The 21,048-nt window shown below is 45.2% G+C and overlaps 1 protein-coding gene across 2 annotated transcripts in view; it reads left to right on the forward strand.

The window, feature by feature from the left end:
* Positions 1-1,800: 1,800 nt before the first annotated feature.
* CLOCK (clock circadian regulator) overlaps positions 1,801-21,048 on the forward strand; it is a 99,780-nt gene continuing 80,532 nt past the window's right edge. Inside the window, exon 1 of one of the 2 annotated variants that reach the window (XM_069744459.1) lies at positions 1,801-1,971. The gene's annotated coding sequence lies outside the window, so the exon portion shown is untranslated. The remainder of the gene's footprint in view (positions 1,972-21,048) is intronic. The other variant, XM_069744458.1, reaches the window with a different exon arrangement.

A 21,048-nucleotide genomic window follows, 5' to 3' on the forward strand; every position in this document is an offset into this window, starting at 1 on the left:
CTCCATATAGACTAATGGCCCTTACATCCCTCCACACAGTAGAATGTCGCCTACACACAGTATGATGGCCCTGACACAGCCCTCCATATAGACTAATGGCCCTTATGCCCCTCCCCACAGTAGGATGTCACCCACACACAATATGATGGCCCCGTCACAGCCCTCCATATAGACTAATGGCCCTTACGCCCCTCCACACAGTATGATGGCACCCACACACAGTATGACCGCCCATGACACAGTCCTCCATACCGTATAACGGTCCTTACATCCCTCCACACAGTATGATGGCCCTGACATAGTCCTCCATATAGCCTATTGGCCCATACGCCCCTTCACACAGTATGATGGCACCCACACACAGTATGATCGCCTATGGCACAGTCCTCCATACCGTATAACGGTCCTTACATCCCTCCACACAGTATGATGGCCCTGACATAGTCCTCCATATAGACTAATGGCCCTTACGCCCCTTCACACAGTATGATGGCACCCACACACAGTATGATCGCCTATGGCACAGTCCTCCATACCGTATAACGGTCCTTACATCCCTCCACACAGTATGATGGCCCTGACATAGTCCTCCATACCGTATAACGGTCCTTACATCCCTCCACACAGTATGATGGCCCTGACATAGTCCTCCATACCGTATAACGGTCCTTACATCCCTCCACACAGTATGATGGCCCTGACATAGTCCTCCATACCGTATAACGGTCCTTACATCCCTCCACACAGCATGATGGCCCTGACACAGCCCTCCATAGAGACTAATGGCCCTTTCGCCTTCCACACAGTATGATGGCCCAGACATAGTCCTCCATACCGTATAACGGTCCTTACATCCCTCCACACAGCATGATGGCCCTGACATAGTCCTCCATACCGTATAACGGTCCTTACATCCCTCCACACAGCATGATGGCCCTGACATAGTCCTCCATACCGTATAACGGTCCTTACATCCCTCCACACAGCATGATGGCCCTGACATAGTCCTCCATACCGTATAACGGTCCTTACATCCCTCCACACAGCATGATGGCCCTGACATAGTCCTCCATACGGTATAACGGTCCTTACATCCCTCCACACAGCATGATGGCCCTGACATAGTCCTCCATACCGTATAACGGTCCTTACATCCCTCCACACAGCATGATGGCCCTGACATAGTCCTCCATACGGTATAACGGTCCTTACATCCCTCCACACAGCATGATGGCCCTGACATAGTCCTCCATACGGTATAACGGTCCTTACATCCCTCCACACAGCATGATGGCCCTGACATAGTCCTCCATACCGTATAACGGTCCTTACATCCCTCCACACAGCATGATGGCCCTGACATAGTCCTCCATACCGTATAACGGTCCTTACATCCCTCCACACAGTATCATGGCACCCACACACAATATACTGGACCCCACATAGCCTTCAGTCTAAAGGCAGACACATAGCCCTGCACACATAATAATGGAGCCAAGTAGCCCTCCTAACAGTATAACGTAACCCTGGATGAAAAAATGAAAATACAAAGATAACAAAAAGGTTAAAAATTTAATAATTGTCCGTCTTTGCAATAGTTTGCCGCCGGTGTGAACCTGCTGCGCCTTCTCACTTGCAGTGCACGGCCCGTCCGTACACAGAGTGCAGCAGCGGCAGCACTGACCGCTCACTGGAGGCTATCCTCAGCACCGGGAGGAGAGATCACATGTCCTCCCCATGCGCCTGCGCAGTACAATGTATTCCCTGTTGTGTCCTAGGATCTCCCTGTCGCTGCTTCCTGGGCCGGGCTGCGCCTGCGCAGTGCTGTGGCATTAGTGATGGTGGTAGAGTGACGAGCTTGGCGCTCGTAGTGCGCAGACAGCCGGAATCATCTGTGCCACGTTGTGGAGGAGCGGACGGAAGCCCTAGGCGTAGAGCGGCGGGGACGGCTCGGTGCTGCGCAGCTGTGTGGTGAGTGTGGCGCGGCTGTGTGCATGCTGTGTGGGAGGCGTGTTCTTGTGTAACACTTGTGCTGCTGATAGGACACACCCCCTGATGTATAGACAACTTTCCTGCTGCCACTGGTCGTGCCCACATGTGAGCTGGGCAGGGGTGGTATCCATATGGTAGGCCTGGGCGTGTGTGACCCCCCTGTGTAGCAGTGGGACACGCCGGCCCCAGGGTGTACTATACAGGGTGAGGTGTGTGCTGTGGAGGAGCAGCTGTCTGCAGGGGAGCTGTGTACCTCACCTGCCGGGCCTGCAGTTATTATACAGCTTCACGGGTTCTGCTGTTATTCCATAGTCATGTTGTGTAATCTCCTGGCATGGTGCAGACTGTGCCCATCATGGCCGTAGGGGGCAGTCATGTAGCCCTGTGTGGAGTGTGTGCTGCTGGCCCTGCAGCTGTAATATGACTTCTGTCCTCTGAAGTAGGGGGCTACAAACAGTCCACATGACCCATATGCTGTTCTGGTACTCTCCAGTGTGTCTGCCCCCGCTAGTGACTTATCCCAGGGGCGATGACAACCCGCTTGTTAGTAAGGGCATCTGCTTTCTGTTCTGTAAGGGTAAATGCACACGACTGCGACAAAAACAGTCCAGTTATCCTTGGAGGTGGAAAAAAGTTTCCCATTCTGTCAGTCGGTGAAAATAAGACTGCACTCGGATGTAATCTGAGTGCGCTCTGATGTTTGTCACAGACTCGTAGGGTTGCATTGCCGATTTTGATCTGACACTTGGATATGTCGCCGATTTCATTACTGGGACCACTTGTATGGAAATAGATCAGACGTGCACAGCCCCATGGAATATCATAGGTGCCAGGGCTATCCCTGAAAAGCATAGATCGCATGTATAGTGATGTACCTGAGCCCTAACTCTGCGGCTCCTCCTGAATAGTACTGATGATGGGGGTTATTGTTATGGTGACATTTCTGTGATCGCCTGTGTTTTTTTTCCAGGCGGGTGGGAAGCCTATGGGTCCCGTCTTTGCAGAGATTTGATGGATGGTGATGGGTGCTAATTAGTGATGAGCGAATATACTCCTTGCTCGGGGGTCCTCAGAGTATTTTTTTAGTGCTCGGAGATTTAGTTTTCATCACCTCAGCTGAATGATTTACAGCTAGTAGCCAGGCTGAGTACATGTGGGGGTTGCTTGGGAATCCCCACATGTAATCAAGCTGTTTATCAGCCGTAAATCATTCAGCTGAGGCAATGAAAACTAAAGCTGTGTGCACACGCTGCAGATTTGGTGCGGATTCACAGCGGTTTTCCATGAGTTTACAGTGCCATGTAAACCTATGGAAAACAAAATCCGCAGTGCCCATGCTGCGGAAAAAAACGCGCGGAAACGTAGCATTGTTTATTCCGCAGCATGTCCATTCTTTGTGCGGATTCCACTTACTCCACAAAAGGAATCCGCAAAAAAATCGCTGTAAATCCGCAGTTCAGTATACCCGCGGATTTACTAAAATCAGTCCGGAAAAATCCGCAGAGTAATCCGCAGCGTGTGCACACAGCCTAAATCTCCAAACACTAAGGCTCGGAGGTCACTGGAGCAACGAGTATACTCGCTCATCACTAGTGCTAACATGTACAATCTAAGGCTTCATCCAGACAAAAGCAGAATTTCCTTCAGTGTTTTTTGTTACGATTTTCATCAGTGTTTCAGATTTTAGAATGTGATTTTTGTGGTCTGAAAAAAAAAAAAAATTGCTAAAACTCTCCTGCACGTTGCAATATTATAACTGGACAGGGCACATAGATGGCAATGTGTTCTGTAAGCGCTTCTACGCGGACCCATCGACTTGTATGGGTAATAGCGAGCCGTGATTCAGGGAAAAAAAAACCACTTTTTTTTTTTTTTTTTTACAGACTACTATAATGGGTTAAAGATCCATCCGTGAAACATGTTCTTGATCCATGGACCTTTGAGTGAGGCCTTGGGTCACATCCAGGAGTTATCGTTTGTGTTCCTATGTAGAGGTTGGAAGCTTTCTGGATGTGACATGTTACATAAGTGTTGGTGTATTAGCATTTGTGACACAACTCTAATCCCTGCAGAGGTAAATGGAAAGAAAATGTGAATATTAGAACATTTCATCCTGTCCTTATCACATCCTCATGGGCAATGTTGTGTAGGTGCTCGTTAAAATTAAGAGGAAGAATCCATGCCATCTCTGGACGCGACTCTTGACTTTAGAGGGCTCCTGATAAAGGTTTGACTTGTTGGAGTTATGAATCTTGGTGAGGTGCTTATGGTTTACATGCACCATGGGGGGGCCAATCTTTTATATACACCTTCCCTCCTGCTTGTTTCCCATCTGTCTCCTCCCTCCTCTGCTCTATGAAGCCAGAGCTGTCAATCAGAGAAGAGGGAGGAGATACAGGGGAAACAAGCAGGTGGGAAGGTGAATATAAATGATTGGCCCCGCCATGGTGCACTGAGCGTCGGGACTAAAGGTACCTTCACACATAAAGATATCGTTAACGATATCGTTGCTTTTTGTGACGTAGCAACGATATCGTTAAGGAAATCGTTATGTGTGACAGCGACCAACGATCAGGCCCCTGCTGGGAGATCGTTGGTCGCTGAACAAAGTCCAGAACTTTATTTCGTCGCTGGATCGGCGTGTGTGACACCGATCCAGCGATGTCTTCACTGGTAACCAGGGTAAACATCGGGTTACTAAGCGCAGGGCCGCGCTTAGTAACCCGATGTTTACCCTGGTTACCAGCGTAAAAGTAAAAAAAAAAAAACACTACATACTTACCTTCCGCGCTCTGCTTCTCTGCACTCCTCCTGCTCTGGCTGTGAGCGTCGGTCAGCCGGAAAGCAGAGCGGTGACGTCACCGCTCTGCTTTCCGGCCGCTGTGCTCACAGCCAGAGCAGGAGGAGTGCAGAGAAGCACAGCGCCAGGGACAGACAGCGGTAGGTAAGTATGTACTGTTTGTTTTTTTTTACTTTTACGCTGGTAACCAGGATAAACATCGGGTTACTAAGCGCGGCCCTGCGCTTAGTAACCCGATGTTTACCCTGGTTACCGGCATCGTTGGTCGCTGGAGAGCGGTCTGTGTGACAGCTCTCCAGCGACCAAACAGCGACGCTGCAGCGATCCGGATCGTTGTCGGTATCGCTGCAGCGTCGCTTAATGTGAAGGGTCCTTTAGTTTGAACAGTCATTCTGTGCCAACAGAGTCCCTTTAAGAACAATGGGGCTGAACCCGCTAATATCAATGGGTTCGGACAACGGTCTAATGTGTATGGGGGCACCAGCGACTGACGATCGGGAGAGATGTCAGTCACACATGTTCGATTTTGAACTGCTGATGGACTGCTGCTGTTCTCCGGGAGATAAGTCACCGGGCAACATGTCAGTTGGCGGCCTTACAGTGCTCCTGTGTATGGGAGATTTGGCTGAGAGTTGTCAACCAAATGATCAGCTGAAGCATTGCTTGGCGGACAGCTATTGTGTAAGAAGGGCCTTACTGTTTCGCCATTTTGGCTTCATCATGTGTCTGAAAAAAGTCGTCTACGGTCTCTTCTAATGGATATTGTGGATGTTCCTTTTTTCTACATTTTTTTTTGTAGGCAACAAAAATAAAGATCATGGGGCTGATTCATCACAGTTTCTTCCAATTTTTTGTAGTAAAACTGTGTAAAATTTCTATTGCACACAAATGTTGAAGCTTTTAGTGTTTTTCTGCCGGTCTTTACCACCAACCCACACTTTTTGAAAAACATGAATATACATAATCATTTACTCCACTGAAGTGAATTACAACCCAGTGCATTCCAATCCCTGACTGGAGCACATTTCTCGCTGTGACGCATGGCAGCTGAAAGATGCATCAAATTAAGATATCAGTCTCAATGACTAAGGACCTCTATATTTTAGGAGGATACGTCATTCTTTTCATCCTACTTGTTAGTGCTCTTACTTACAGTCTAGATTTGTTCAATACTTTACATTTGTATTTTGAGACCAACATAAGTTTGCAAGAAAGAGAAAATAATCTTTTCTATTATATTTACCCTGTGCTCTGAATCCAGTCCTAATTTTGGCATTACCCATACAGAGGCAAAATAATGGATTAAATCAAGTGTGAACGAGACCAGGCGATGCCAGCCACGATCCCATGCAGAGACCAATGGACGCATGATTTGGCATGTAAATGGGGTGGCCACTCACTTCCGAATGTGGGTATTTATTATTCACCCTTTTGTTCAATGTCTAGGAGGCAAAACAAGGAAACTTACCTGATTTTGTTCCTAGTCTCAGATCAGACTCGGTCATTCAAGTCCGACTCTAGAAAAACTCATCCTAGTATTGTCCATTCTTCATTATGAGAAGACCTGAAAAGATCAGAAATTAAAAACGGGTTGGAAAAACACATTATGTTTAAAAATGGTTATAGGGGTTTTCTGGCTCAACAAAGGGGGGGGGGGGGAGTGAATTAACTTTAGAGGCAATATTGCTAGAAGTGCACTAATCACATTTTTACAAACACTGTTTATTCATTTTTATTTATTTTCCTAATGTGAGGTTTGTGGCAATTTCTTTAGTTCACTAGAAAACTACATTTCCCCCTGATGTTCTAGGTCTTCCTCTTCTCAGTACAATCTTGGCTCCCAACTCTGTCCCTCTCGATCCCTTTTGTTTCCCCGACATTTCAATTGTAGACGAGCAGTTTACGAAGTTGGGAGGGGACACATTATTCACGTATGTGACGTCCTAAAAACCGGCACCCCTGACGGTGGATATGTTAAAAAGTGCCTTTATTTTCTGCCAAAAGAGCAGGAGAGAAAAAGGAAAAATTACGGTGCGTTCACACATGGCAGACGTTCTGTTGGCGCTGGAGTGTTCTATCCTCAGCATATTACAGGAGCAGCAAAGTGGAGGGTGTTTTCTTAATGTATCTACGAGCAGCGGTAACAATCTGTAGCAGGAATTGACTTGCGGCGCTCATGTTATATCCGTGGCGGGTAATTTATGCTGCGGATTTCTCTTTGCATGGTGTAAACTTGTTCATGTGGAGGTACAGGAGAAGTGCAGGAATAGCAAACTCAGCTGAACTCAGAAGTATAATGTTGGCAGATGAAAAGTTTAATATTTTACTATCCGCTTTGAAAGGAGAAAGACCTGTTATGGCAGAGGCGTGCACCCAGTGTTTATCGAGAAGTAGGAACCGGTGTAAGAGCAGAGGCGGCATACAGTGATGAAGGCTTTGTCAGTCATTTGGGCTAATGGCATTCTGAATTGTCGGCTTGTTTTAGTCCCTAATATATTAGATATACTCATGGAATAAAGTGATCTTATACTTAGGGGTTATTAGACAGTGATATATGTTTGTTAAGCATGGATGATTGAGCGCGGGCTGCTCCTGAAGCAGTGTCTACTCTGTTTGGAAGTTGCAGGATAATTTTTCATTTTAAATATTGATTGACAGCAGCGGTCATGTAATGAAGAGTGCGTCATCGTAAAAACATTTGCACTCTTCTAGTCTCCGGACCGCTGCTGCCAATCACAGGCTACAGGCGGTCCTGTGACTTCCTAATAGGGCACAGACCTCCAGAGTAGCTTGTGCTTGATCTGCAATGGCTCTGGAAGGTGAGAGCCATCGCCGATGGTTTAAAAAAATAAATGAGACAATTGTAGCATATGTTTCAGCTTTGAATTGGGACATGGCTTATTTTTTTTTCCTATGTGGAAAGACGATCAGCAGGATGAAGAGTATGATCTATCTATCATCGCTCCTGGATGGAATGATTTTTGCTATACACATTAGCATTATTGTAATTAACTTTGTCAACTGGATGGATCATGTGTAGGACCAGATCCGCAGCAGATATTGATCAGACACTTACTTGCAAAGCTTTTCTCATGTTTTAGATTCTGCAGTAATTACTAATTGCAGTATAGCCCTAAAAGCAACATCTGCATCTTTTAGCTCCACTTTTTGGGTTTTGAGCACATGTGAAAATTCAGGTAGAGGAAGAATGGCAGCTAAATTGCCAAGGTGGAAGTGCACTCGCCAGCAGAAACAGCTGTCAGTTTCTTTTTAATTACTTATGAATTAGCCTGTATTGTAGGGTATCCTCCTTTGCCTTCGGGGAACTCTGCTATGTAGTTATGAGGAGTAGTTAAGAAGATTGATAGGTAAATAAGGAACTACTGAAGAAAAGATCATCTCACCCTTGTTGACCTTGAATAGGAATTCCTGTATCGGAACTGCTCTTGTTATAAGCAGCACTAGTCTAATGGTGCGAAAACTGCAGAGTAACCTCTAGATTGGCTCTTTGGCTCTTTAGCAGTAACAAGGTCTTTTCTTAAACACTGCCTACCTTTTTTTTTGGAGTAAAATATAAAGTTAATAGCTTTGTCTCTCCTTGCTCTATAACGTACGGGCACGTCCTCTGAAGTGAATTACGCTACTAATCTGGGTTGGCTCCTGACCCGTTAATAATTAAGAAATCTGAGTTGGTGGCAGCGGATTTGTCCTGTGCGCTTGGGAGGCTTTGTAGCGACTGGCTGCATTAATAATTATTGTTCCCGCCTGAGTGGGAGTAGTTATATCGCCCTCGCTGCAGCGTGCCCATTAGCCAGTACAAAGTAAGGTAGCCTTTCTGGCGACTAAGTATCCTAGGTGCAGTGCCCTGTCTAACCTAAGGGTAAGGGGGGCGCTTGAGAGCTGCAAATTCCAAACCGGAAGTGGGATATAGATAAATCCCCTTCAGAAAGACCCAGGGGCAACCATGCAACCCTGGTACATGACAAATTGGTGCGAGTGGTCGGGATGATAAAGGTATCCTCCCCATGAACCGTGACTACTTATGCTTGTGCATGACTTGTCCACGTTTAGAAATCTGCGAGCTTCTAACACAGACTGGCGAGCACAATTTGAGTGCAGATTGGTTACCTTAAATTGATAATTGCTTGTTTACACACGCAGACCAAAGTAAAGGTACCGTCACACTAGACGATATCGCTAGCGATCCGTGACGTTGCAGCGTCCTGGCTAGCGATATCGTCCAGTGTGACAGGCAGCAGCGATCAGGCCCCTGCTGTGATGTCGCTGGTCGGGGAAGAAAGTCCAGAACTTTATTTCGTCGCTGGATCTCCCGCTGACATCGCTGAATCGGCGTGTGTGACGCCGATTCAGCGATGTCTTCGCTGGTAACCAGGGTAAACATCGGGTTACTAAGCACAGGGCCGCGCTTAGTAACCCGATGTTTACCCTGGTTACCATCGTTAAAGTAAAAAAACAACCACTACATACTTACCTACCGCTGTCTGTCCTCGGCGCTCTGCTTCTCTGCTCTGGCTGTGAGCGCCGGGCAGCCGGAAAGCAGAGCGGTGACGTCACCGCTCTGCTTTCCGGCCGCTGTGCTCACAGTCAGTGCAGGAAGCAGAGCGCCGGGGACAGACAGCGGTAGGTATGTAGTGGTTGTTTTTTTTACTTTAATGATGGTAACCAGGGTAAACATCGGGTTACTAAGCGCGGCCCTGTGCTTAGTAACCCGATGTTTACCCTGGTTACCAGGGACCTCGGGATCGTTGGTCGCTGGAGAGCGGTCTGTGTGACAGCTCTCCAGCGACCAAACAGCGCCGCTGCAGCGATCCGGATCGTTGTTGGTATCGCTGCAGCGTCGCTTAGTGTAACGGTACCTTAAGTGATGTGTGCTGAGCGACCACTTAGTGCACATAGGCTGCCATTGTTGTCAGCAGTGCGAGTCCTGATTACACAGGATGATGCACCACTGTAAAGGGTGATCTTCACACTGCATAAAAGATATTTCCAACCGATACACAAGCAAAGCGCTCATTCATTGTTTAATCAGTAGCCTGCTTTCATGACAAGATAATCATAATTTTTTTTTTTTTTAAACAATGCTCACTCACACTAATAAAGTGTAAATGCTTCTTAAGAGGTTATCTAGGACATTTAAAAAAGGAAAAAAAGCAATAATGTGCCTAAGCACTAACAGACATGTAATTGCAACTTACCTGCCTGTTGTGCCGGCGCCATTCATCCCCAGCACAGAGCGAATACAGACCGCTCCTGCTAGGGATTCAGCTGTCTCTTCTGACACGACGGTGCAGGACTTCTGCCGTCATTTTGACTGACAACCGGATCCCCCAGTTGCGCAGTGGGAATCTGGCTGTCAATCAGAATGACACCAGAAGTTCCACCCTGTCTACGGAGCAGAAAAGAAGCCTCCGCTCTGTAGATGTGACAACAGCAGAGGCAGCTGAATCCTTGGCAGGAGCGGTCTGTAACAGCTTTTGCCTGGTTAAGAACATCGCAGTGCACAACAGGCAGGGTTGGTTGCAATTACGTGTTTTTTTGTTTTTAATAAAGTCCCGGATTATCCCTTTTTAAGGTCCAGTAATCATCCTTTAGAAAGGATCCAGCAGTCGTCCATTGACAAAAGAAACAGGGCTTTGGAGTTGGTAAGCATATCCTTTGACTCCTCAATTTCCCTGACTCCTAACTCCACAACCCGGCCTCACTACTGAACACGTACATAAAGTGCAGCACAGATTCATCTCAGCTAATAGCCCAGATCCTTAGATCAGGATCAGACATTATAGGACATTTCATAACTTTCCCAAATTCTTATGAAAACATCGACAGCACATCCTGCATTGTACTGCTGTACCCAATGTATTATATATTTTAGGAGTGTGAGTCGGCCTATTTTATTCCCAAAAAAGGTGTGCAGACAACTTTTTTATTTTGTCCATCTGAAAAAATTTGACTTCAACTGGATTTCTTTTAACATTGATATCTATGGAAAACGGATCCATTACTTAGACATCAGTTTTTCTCCCATTTGAAAAAGATGTTTTTTGCTTACTGGAGTTGGAAAAATGAACATTTAATGAACACGTGAACTTTCAAGTAATTCTCTTTTTGAAACTCATCCAGTAAGTAAAAAACAGATCCATATGAAATGGGAGAACAATGTTTGGCTAATTATCAGATCTGTTTTCTGTAGACTTCAATGTTACAACAATTGATCCAGTTGAAATCAGTTTTTTTTTCAAGTGGACAAAAATGTTTTCTGCAAAACTTCGTCAACGAAATGCTGCTGGATCCGTTCTAACTGATGATACTGGACTTGTGAACATAGCCTAAGGTTAGGTTACCACAATGAGCTTTTGGTTTTACAGTTCCAGCAAAGTGGATGGGATTTAAAGAAATCTCATGCCCTTTGTTTCATTTTACCGCAATCGTAACATCACCTGCTATGCATGTTTCAGATCCGCAATGTCAGTTTCTTTTGCGGGTACACGGAGTTTTTCGTTCTGAATTTCCACATAAACTTGCATTAGGTGCAGAATTTCCACAGGTAAAATAAGTACTTGCGTTTTTAGTGTTTCCTGCAGCTGAAATGTATCAAAATGCATGTAATCCGCAACTAAGTATATCAATAAATTTTATCAAAGCTAAATCCCGGGAAGTATAAAATACAATGCAACTTTATTTAACGCATGACACACCAAAAAGAAACAAAAACCACATTGTCAAAAATATGATAAAAAAAAGAGCAATAAAAAATGCAAGTAACCTAATTTTAAATAATAGATGCAGAAATTCTGCAACAACAAAAACGTATCAAAATATCATCATGGGAACATGGCCTTAGCCTTCACTGAGGCGGTCACACTTGGTGGTAAATGGAGGGAGGTGGCACCAAATCCACGACACTCGAAAGAGAAAATGTGCCATCTTTCCTCCTATGGAGACTTCACAGAAATGTTTCTGCACTCCGCTACCTGACTATTTTCTGCCTTAATATTATTTGCTGCTCCGTTTCCTTTTGTGCGTGACAGATCAGCTTTATTTCTTTTCCGATCATGACATGGTACACATACGGTTGTGAAGGGGTAGAAGGGTCCTGGAGGAAGTGGTGAGGGGTGGATATCCGAAGAGTTTACTCTGTAGATCAGTGTTGCTCCTTTACATCAGGTTACTGCCCTTTCTATAGGAACCAGTAGGCAGATGTTGGCTCTCCAATAGTAGGCATGGAATAAATCTGGCGCCCAATATTCAGAACTATGCCATGTATTAAAAATTCATCCCAACATAACCAGTGCTTCTGATGTTGCTGTAATTGACCGACTTTTATCTAATGTGTATGGCCAGTTTTGAATTTGACCCCAGTGTATTTTTTCATGTTTCGTGTCAAGGCTACTCCGGTGGAGGCTTTTGCCGCCTGGTTCTGGTCACACCCAGGCCTGTATTATTTACAAAATGTTTTTTTTTATTTTTTTTTAAAGGTCATGAAATAATTGGTCAATGACAGGCAATGTGATACTAACATAAAGAACCGTATTTACTCTTTTATTGATGTGACCAACTGCAGTCAATCACTGGCCTCCACCGTGATTCTTTGGTTATTTTATCACTTTTCGGTGAACTAGACACCTGTCTTGAAAGGCTGGGATCTAGGTTACCTGAGGTATCAGATGTAATCAAATTTAGAAGGAAATAGTTTTGTGTTTTGCTATTTTTCAAGTATTCATGTGAGTGAAGTGTCTTATAAGAATTGTCAGGCCCGTCACCAGTTCTTGCAGTAAAAAGCGTATACATAATTAAATAGACCTAGTGAGCCTGTTGTGCTTACTCTGAAAATCATGGAAGAATGGTGGCATAATCCTGCTATTAAATCAGCATATTATGAATACACCTAAACAATCAGAGTCAGTATATTCAGTCTTGACAACCTGAGCTGGTGATTAAACGCCCTCGGGAGCTCAGGCGTCCTGGGTTCAAATCCCACCAAGGAACAACATCTGCATGGAAACTATGTTCTTCACATTTTTGTGTGGGTTTCCGCTTGGTGCTCCAGGTTCCTCCCATATTTACCTCCTAGCAGTCCTCCCAATCTGGCGCATGTTCTGCCACGGCGCCATTTTTTTAAGGCCGCCAGGAGATGAATTTGGGCATGTGCTGCCCGCAGGAGGCATGTCACTCACACAGCAGTGATCTGTCATACAGACACCAGAGGCCGGCAGAGGGGCAGAACCTAAGACCCCGCACCCAGTCCCCCGCTTAAAGCTTATTACACCAAATTTCAAATGTGGATTAAAGAACAACGCAACGTGGATTTCTTCATTAAAGGGAACTGGTCGTGTCCTTTGTAGCATGTGAATTGTCCCCAGTGCGTTGTCAGTGATGCGATGTGCAGAACATGTTTGTTTCTTTAACAACTGTGCTGTAATCATGTGCAAAAAGCACTTTATATAGTTAGATCGTACCTGCTCATATAATCACAGGAGTGTGCTTCATTCTATTCAAGTAGAAAGGTAGAAATTTGGCACATCAAAACAGATATGTCTTAGTCTTTATTAGGAGTCCCCTAAAAACACGAACCAGAGCAGGTGACATGTTAAAATCTGAAGCGTTTCTGGCTATGACTAAGGGCCCAGCTTCACCGATTATGCGGCTGGAGCCGCTCGTCACGATGCATGTGCAAGCACGGCTTTATGATACACTGCAGCAGATTTGAGTGCTGTGGAGTCGGTAAGCCAAACCGCCAACGCCTCAATTTCCTTAACTCCGGGGCGCAACCTTGAGAACATCATTCAAATTGTATGGGCGGCAACAACCATGACAGAATAAAATATAGCCCACCCCTGTGACTAAATGAGCAGGTACGATCTAACTAGTTAAAGTGCTTTTTTTCCACTCAATTACACCGCCATTTTTAATGAAAAAAGCTTGTTGGTGATGCACATTGCATCACTGACGAGGCACTGGGGGCAGTTTACATGTTAAAAAGGACATGACAAGTCCCCTTTAAAGGTTTGTATTTACCGTAATCTTTATAACAGAGCCATTATGGCCGAGCCTCTTATTTCCATTGCTAGATCATGCTGACAGATTCTCTCTAAGCGATGGCATATTCATGTCATCACTGTATAAGGCCAATATACCTCATCAATAACAGAGCCCCATACAGTGTAATTTGCTATTAAAATGATGGATGTGTATCTATGCCCCAGCTGCAGTGACAATTCGAGCACGTGTGTGCATATTATCCAGGATAAGGTCTTTAAAACAAAGCAAAATATCTTAGTTTTTATTGCCTTCCTGGTGACTAGCTCTGTGACACCTGACCCATCATGGTTGTAAGCCGGGATGGGCAGTGTTAGCGCTCCAAACAATTGTCTGCATTCATATAATGTATAAGGAATCTGAAACTATCTGGGGTTTGCCTGTCATATGATGGTATCTTATGAGCTGCTGTCTGTAAGGTTGGGTTTATGAGTTATTGTTTTGTGACTTTCCAAATTGCTTATTATGAGAAGCGTTTACTCATCATGTGCACATACCCTAAAACGGTAACCGTACATCTCAGTTTGCAATTGACTCTGAGCTGTTGGGGGGAGAGACCACCTGCTGTGATGTCGCCCACACACATCTCAGCCACACCGAGATGGACTCCTGCTCTTCACTTCTTAGTCATCACAGTAGAACTATGGAGGAAATTATTGAGCTGTGTATATGTGAATCCGTCTCTGTTGAGGGAAGATTAAAGTACAGCAGTGCGCAGGTTCAGGGTCTCTCTGACCTTTCCAGGCACCTGCGTACTGCAGTACTTTGGTTTGCCCTCAACAGGGCAGAGAAGTACGCCTGCACAGGAGCACAATGTCGGGGAGCGATGAAGCAACAGGAGGGCGGCGTCGCAAGAAGATAGGAGGCACCATACCCGGACGTGCAACACCCATCGGACCGGACGGCCCCCCTGGGTGAGTATAATAAAACTTATTTTTCTTATCTTTCAGGTTGGACTGGGGGCTTATATCCAGCATTATAGAATACTGTACAGTAGATAAGCCCTGAAAGGCAGTGGCCACATCTTATAGCGGCCAAAACTGCTGACAGGTTCACTTTAATTTGTCTGGAGTGATTAGTTCATTTGAGCCCCATAGGGTTCCATCCTAATGTTGAAAATGTTTAGGATTAATCTATCTCTGGTGTGTACAACCTAAGTTTTTTGCTCTTATATTAATGATTTTCCCCTTATAAACAAAAAAGTGTGCATTAATGCGTATGGTCCATTGCTATGTAAAATGAATCCAGGAGACAAGTAAAGAATGCTTTGGGTGCTTTACTCTACAGTTTTGGTTGTTTCTTCCAATCATAATAAATGAGGGGGTTGTGGGTTTGCCAGGATGACTCACTAGTAAAGTGTTCTCCTGATACCACATCAGTCCATGCTTCATGCTCTGGCATGCTGACATACCCAACTTCTCACTAGGTGGTTAAAGACAATTTTTTGTTTTATTTATTTTATTACGTTTTATATTTACTGTTGTGCTTTTATTCTGGGAAGAAAAATAGAGAAATTTTTAAACTAATAAAGAAATCCAAGTGTCAAATACACACCTTTTATCTGCTACTATGATTTATTCTAATATTTACTATTGACTTGTTATAAAAATGTTCCTGCTGGATTTTCTTTTTTCTTCAATGTCCCAAAAAATGTTTAGACCATAAATTATTTTTATATTTTACCTGTAAATGGAGCAGAAATGGCATCCTTAACCCCTTAGTGACCGAGCCAAATTTTTGAAATCTGACCAGTGTAACTTTATGTGGTAATAACTCTGCAACGCTTCAACAAATCCCAGTGATTTTGAGACTGTTTTTTCGTGACACATTATACTTTGTGATAATGGTAAATTTAGTTCAATATTTTTTGTGTTTATTTATAAAAAATATAAAAAATTTGAGAAAAATGTTAAAAAATTAGCAATTTTCTAAATTTGAATGATTATCCCTTTAATCCAGATAGTCATACAACAGCAAACCATTAATAAATAACATTTCCCACATGTATGCTTTACATCAGCACCATTTGTAAAATGTTATTTTATTTTGTTAGCATTTTAGGAGGTTTAAAATTGTAGCAGCAATTTTTCATTTTTTCAAAGAAATTTACCACATTTATTTTTTTAGGGACTTATCCATGTTTGAAGTGACTTTAGGGGTCCCATATATTGGGAAACCCACAAACGTGATACCATTTTAAAAACAGCACCCCTAAACATATTGAAAACTGCTGTCAGGTAGTTTATTAACCCTTCAGGTGCTTTACAGGAATTAATGCAAAGTGGCATGACAGAAATGAAAATGTGTATTTTTACCACCTAAATGTTGCTAACTTCTAAACAGATTACTATAGCCGTCTGACTCTAGGGCCGATATTTGGTCATGAATTGCCATGGCAAACATCAGGACAACAAAATCATGATCTGAGGGCACCAATTGGGATAAAGAGGAAGCCCCCACACTCTGTTAACCATTTATAATGATGTAGTCACTATTGACAGCAGCATCTAAGGGGTTAAACAGATTTAGAAGGTGCAAATACTGATCGTAGCTGATACAGCAAGTTGTCAGCTATAGTGTACAACCAACAGATGCTGGATTGTCATCTGTGTGGGGAGGCTATTCTCTTATATCTCAGGTCAGTTAAAAGACTTATTGGCGGTCATTAAGGGGTTAAAGGGCATCTGTCAGTAGGATCAACAGTCAGCTGTCTATATGGGCATATAGGTCATAGGATAAATTTATACCTTGATATCTGTCATCCGATGTCTTATTACAGAAAAATTGACATTTTTCTTAATATGTAAATGAACTGTTCAGATCTATGGACGGAACATACGGTAGATGTCCCTGAGAATCTGCCTCCAGAGCTTAAGGCTAAGTTCACACTGCGTTGGTGCAGTCTGTTCAACACATCCGTTAAATGGACTGCACTAACGCAAGTGCCGACGTTTGCACAGCGCTAGCGCAGATGGAGCATCTGCTAGCTCCATCTGCGCTAGCAGTGACGGACCCGGAAACGCTGCAGCCCACGTCTCGGGTCTGTCACTCAATGACGGCACATCGCTAGCGCACGCCCGTTGTGGGCGTGCGCTAGCGACGCGTCTGCCATTGAAAGTAATGGCGGCGTTAACGGACTACGTTACACCGCGTTATGCTGCGTTGTAACGTAGTCCGTTAAACGGGTCACACTAACACAGTGTGAACCCAGCCTAATTTACATGAAAGGACTTTCCAGTGTGAGACACACAGATCAGGAGAGCAGACTGTCAGTCATTACTTGTCTCACATTGGTAATGCCCCTTTTCTTTTCAAATAAGCCCTGGAGACAGATTCTCAGGGAAATCTATGCCCGGCCCATAGATCTTAACAGCTCATTTACATGTTAAGAAAAACATATATTACTCTGGAATAAAACATTGGATCACAGATATCGAGGTATAATTTTATTCAGCTTCCTATGATCTATATGCCCATACTGTATAGACTGCTTAAGAAGGGTGATCCTATTGACAAATTCCCCATAATGCAGCAATAACAAGCCCTGATAACGTGACCGTTATCAGATGGTTTTGTTACGTGACCGCTGTCCTAACAATCAAGAGCTCTGCGACCATCTGCAAGTTCTTCTCACTAATTTAGAATATCATCAAAAAGTTAATTTCTCTAGTCACCTTCCACGACAGCCACTTCAGAGGTTGTCTTCCCCGCCCTAATAGGGGACAGGAACACAGAGGTTAAATACCCCTCCCCTTCCTGCAACCACCAGTGTTTTCCTGTCCCCTATGGGGCATGAAGAGGATCTGAAGGGGCTGCCGTGGCCGGTGATTGGAGCTCCACATATACCTGAACAAACCGGGCAGCTGAGGTCGGTCTCCCCTCCCTCTGTTGCTGCTACCGTCTCCACGCTTCGGTGGGACTCGAGACCGTCCCGCCCCTCCTGCGCCTCTGGGGGTAATGCGGAGCAGTGACGTGCATACCAGGGGCCTCCTATAGCCCCCCCGGTTTCCTCCTCCCCTGCTGCACGTCAGGTGGCGCGTCTCGGATGCTGTGGCGTTTGCTGCTTCACTTCCGGGTGAACGCGCGTCACTTCCGGGTCGTCCTGGGAGCGCGCGTGCCGGCCGGCGTTTTCTCATGACTCGTCGGCCGGCCCGCCAAGGCAGCAATACTGGGGCGTTCCGGGGAGGATCCCCCCCAATCGGCCAGGGGGGAGGAGGAGCACAATGACGCTGGCCCACGATCCCATTTAAAAGATCCAGGTGGCAAGGTAAGCCTGTCTGACAGCCACTTCGGTGACAAACTCCCTTGCTTTGCATCTGCGGAACTCAGCGTACCCCCTCCTACCGTAAGTAGCAGGTGTTGGGCCCAGCTATCCTATATACATTCCTACAAGCGGCTTAGCACACCCTTTTTCTCTCTTATAGGGATAAAAAGTCTCTGACCCTAGGAGGACAAGCCGCAAATGTAAAGTGTGTGCAGCCAGACTCACATCTACATATGGGAAAAAACTCTGCCAATCCTGTACAGATGAGGTCCTACACGCTGAGCAGCCCTCTCTTCTGGATAGCATCAGATCCCTCATTAAAGAGGAGGTCCACTCTTCCATGGCTACCTTCACCCTGATCCCGGTGCCTCAACCTCCTCCTCCTAAAAAGAGGAAAAAGGCCCCAGTAGAATCCGATCTGGACTCAGGAGAGATTCAATACTCTGGTTCGGAGGATGCTTGGGAAAATGAGGGCTCCACTTCCACCCCCACCCTTAAAGCTGATAACAAAAATTATTATTTTAATTCTGAAGATATGAGTGACCTAATCAGTATAGTAAGAGGCACCATGGGGGTGGAGGAGGAGGAAATTAAACTCACGGTACAGGACGAAATGTTTGAGGGTCTAAAGCCCAAAGATCGAAAAGGCTTTCCTGTGCATAAGAATATCCAGAATCTAATTCTACATGAATGGGGCCTCCCTGAAAAGGGTCTTACTATGCCCTCAGAGCTAAAGAACCGATTTCCCTTAGACGGAGATAACTCCTTATGGGAAACCCCAAAAGTGGGCTCAAGGATCCGATGGATCGAAAGATAGCTTATTAAAAATATCCTTGGACACCTCCACAAATTTACTAAAATCTAACATAGCCTCCACTTGCGTGGCCAGATCCCTGTTCGTCTGGTTACCCAAGCTGGAAGATCATTTAACACAGGGCACCCCAAGAGAGGAGATTTTAGACTCCCTACCCCTGCTACAGAAAGCAACTGGGTTCCTAGCAGACGCCTCGGCTGAGTCTCTCCGAGTAGCCGCAAAAGCTGCCGTCCTCTCCAACTCATCCAGGAGAGCACTTTGGATAAAATCCTTGGGGGGGCGACTTTGTCTCCAAGTTGTGTAGCACCCCCTTCCAGGGCCATAATGTATTTGGACCCATTCTGGATGATATCTTGGATAAGACAGCAGATAAAAAGAAATCTCTCCCTGAACAAAAAATTCCTAAAAAACGCTTTTTTTCGCCCCTCTCGTGACCAATCTTCACAGAGAGGAAAAGGCAAAACAGAGAGATGGAGTTATCCCAAAGGAGGCAGGGGCAAGAACATCCTTGTCCCTCAAACTCAACAAACCCCAGATAAGCAATGACGGTGCTCCGGTCGGGGGTAGTCTCTCTCTTTTTCACCCAGTGGCAGTCCATCTCTGCAAATCAGTGGGTCCTTCATACCATCTGAGATGAGCTAAAAATAAAATTCAAGAGACCTCCCCCGCAATGCATGAGGATAACCTCCCTACAAACTCCACACCTCCAAAACTTTGTTGAAGGATCTACAAAATCTGCTCCATTCAAATGTGATATCGCAGGTGCCGAAACTGGAGGAAGGACGTGGCCATTATTCGCGTCTCTTTCTAATAACAAAACCGTCGGAAGAACAGAATCATCATAAACCTGAAACCATTAAATGAATCAGTCCGGTACAGAAGATTCAAGATGGAAGCAATCAGGTCGGTAATCTCCCTCATCGGACAAAATTGGGTAATGGCGACTGTGGATCTGAGGGATGCTTACTACCGTGTACCAATCCACCCAGAACACAGAAAGTTCCTCAGATTTGCAGTCTCCCAGGGCAGCAAATCAAACATTTCCAATTCAATGTCCTACCCTTCGGCATCTCATCAGCTCCACGGGTCTTTACAAAAATTATGGCTTAAGCAATGATTTTCATCCGTCGACAGGGAATATGCATTGTCCCATATTTGGATGACTTTCTCATTATGGCGCCATCTACCCCCTGTCTGGAAACAGATGTAACAAGGACACTGGGCTGGATCCTGAATCTGGAAAAATCAGAGATCCACCCCTCCACAAGGAGAACATTTTTGGGGGTTCTACTGGACTCAAAAGAAAAGACATCGTCTCTACCCAGAGATCATCAAATCAACCTTGTCCGCAAAGTAACCAGATTCAGGGACCAGCGAGCACCGACCCTCAGAGAGTCAATGCCTGTGCTAGGATCTCTAATCTCATGCATCCAAGCGGTTTCCTGGGCTCAGGCTCACACGCGAACCCTTCAGACTTATGTGCTTCTACATTCCAGGAGACGGCAGATTCCATTGAATCAAAAAATTCTTCTCCCTGGCCATGTAAAATCGGCTCTAAAATGGTGGTTAGATCACCAAAATCTTTAGAAAGGGGTCAGCTGGGATCAGTTTCCCCTAAAAACACTCCGCTCAGATGCCAGCAAGAGAGGCTGGGGTGCAGTGGTAGAGGGTTTCCACTTTCAGGGACGATGGACATCAAACATCAGCAACAGTTCCTCGAACCTAAGAGAACTGAAGGCTGTGGAAGAAGCCCTGAAAGCGTCATCTGCGCTGATCAAAAATCACCATGTTCGTATCTACTCGGACAACATGACCACAGTAGCCTACCTACGACACCAGGGGGAATGAAGTATGCCTGTCTGAAGGAAATGACAGCAAGAATTTTCTTCTGGGCAGAGAAAAACCTTCTGTCAGTCACAGCAGTACATCTAAGAGGGTTAGATAATACTCAGGCAGACTTCCTCAGCAGGAAAGACATACATCCAGGAGAGTGGTGTCTGGACCAAACAGTATTCCGGTCCTTCACCTCAAGATGGGGAACTCCAGAGGTGGATCTGTTTGCCAACAGGCAAAATGCGAAGGTGGAAACATTCTTCTCCCTTTTTCACACAGATGGGGTTC

Source organism: Ranitomeya imitator, chromosome 1 (genome assembly GCF_032444005.1).
Source record: "Ranitomeya imitator isolate aRanImi1 chromosome 1, aRanImi1.pri, whole genome shotgun sequence".
In the NCBI taxonomy this organism is placed as follows: Eukaryota; Metazoa; Chordata; class Amphibia; order Anura; family Dendrobatidae; genus Ranitomeya; species Ranitomeya imitator.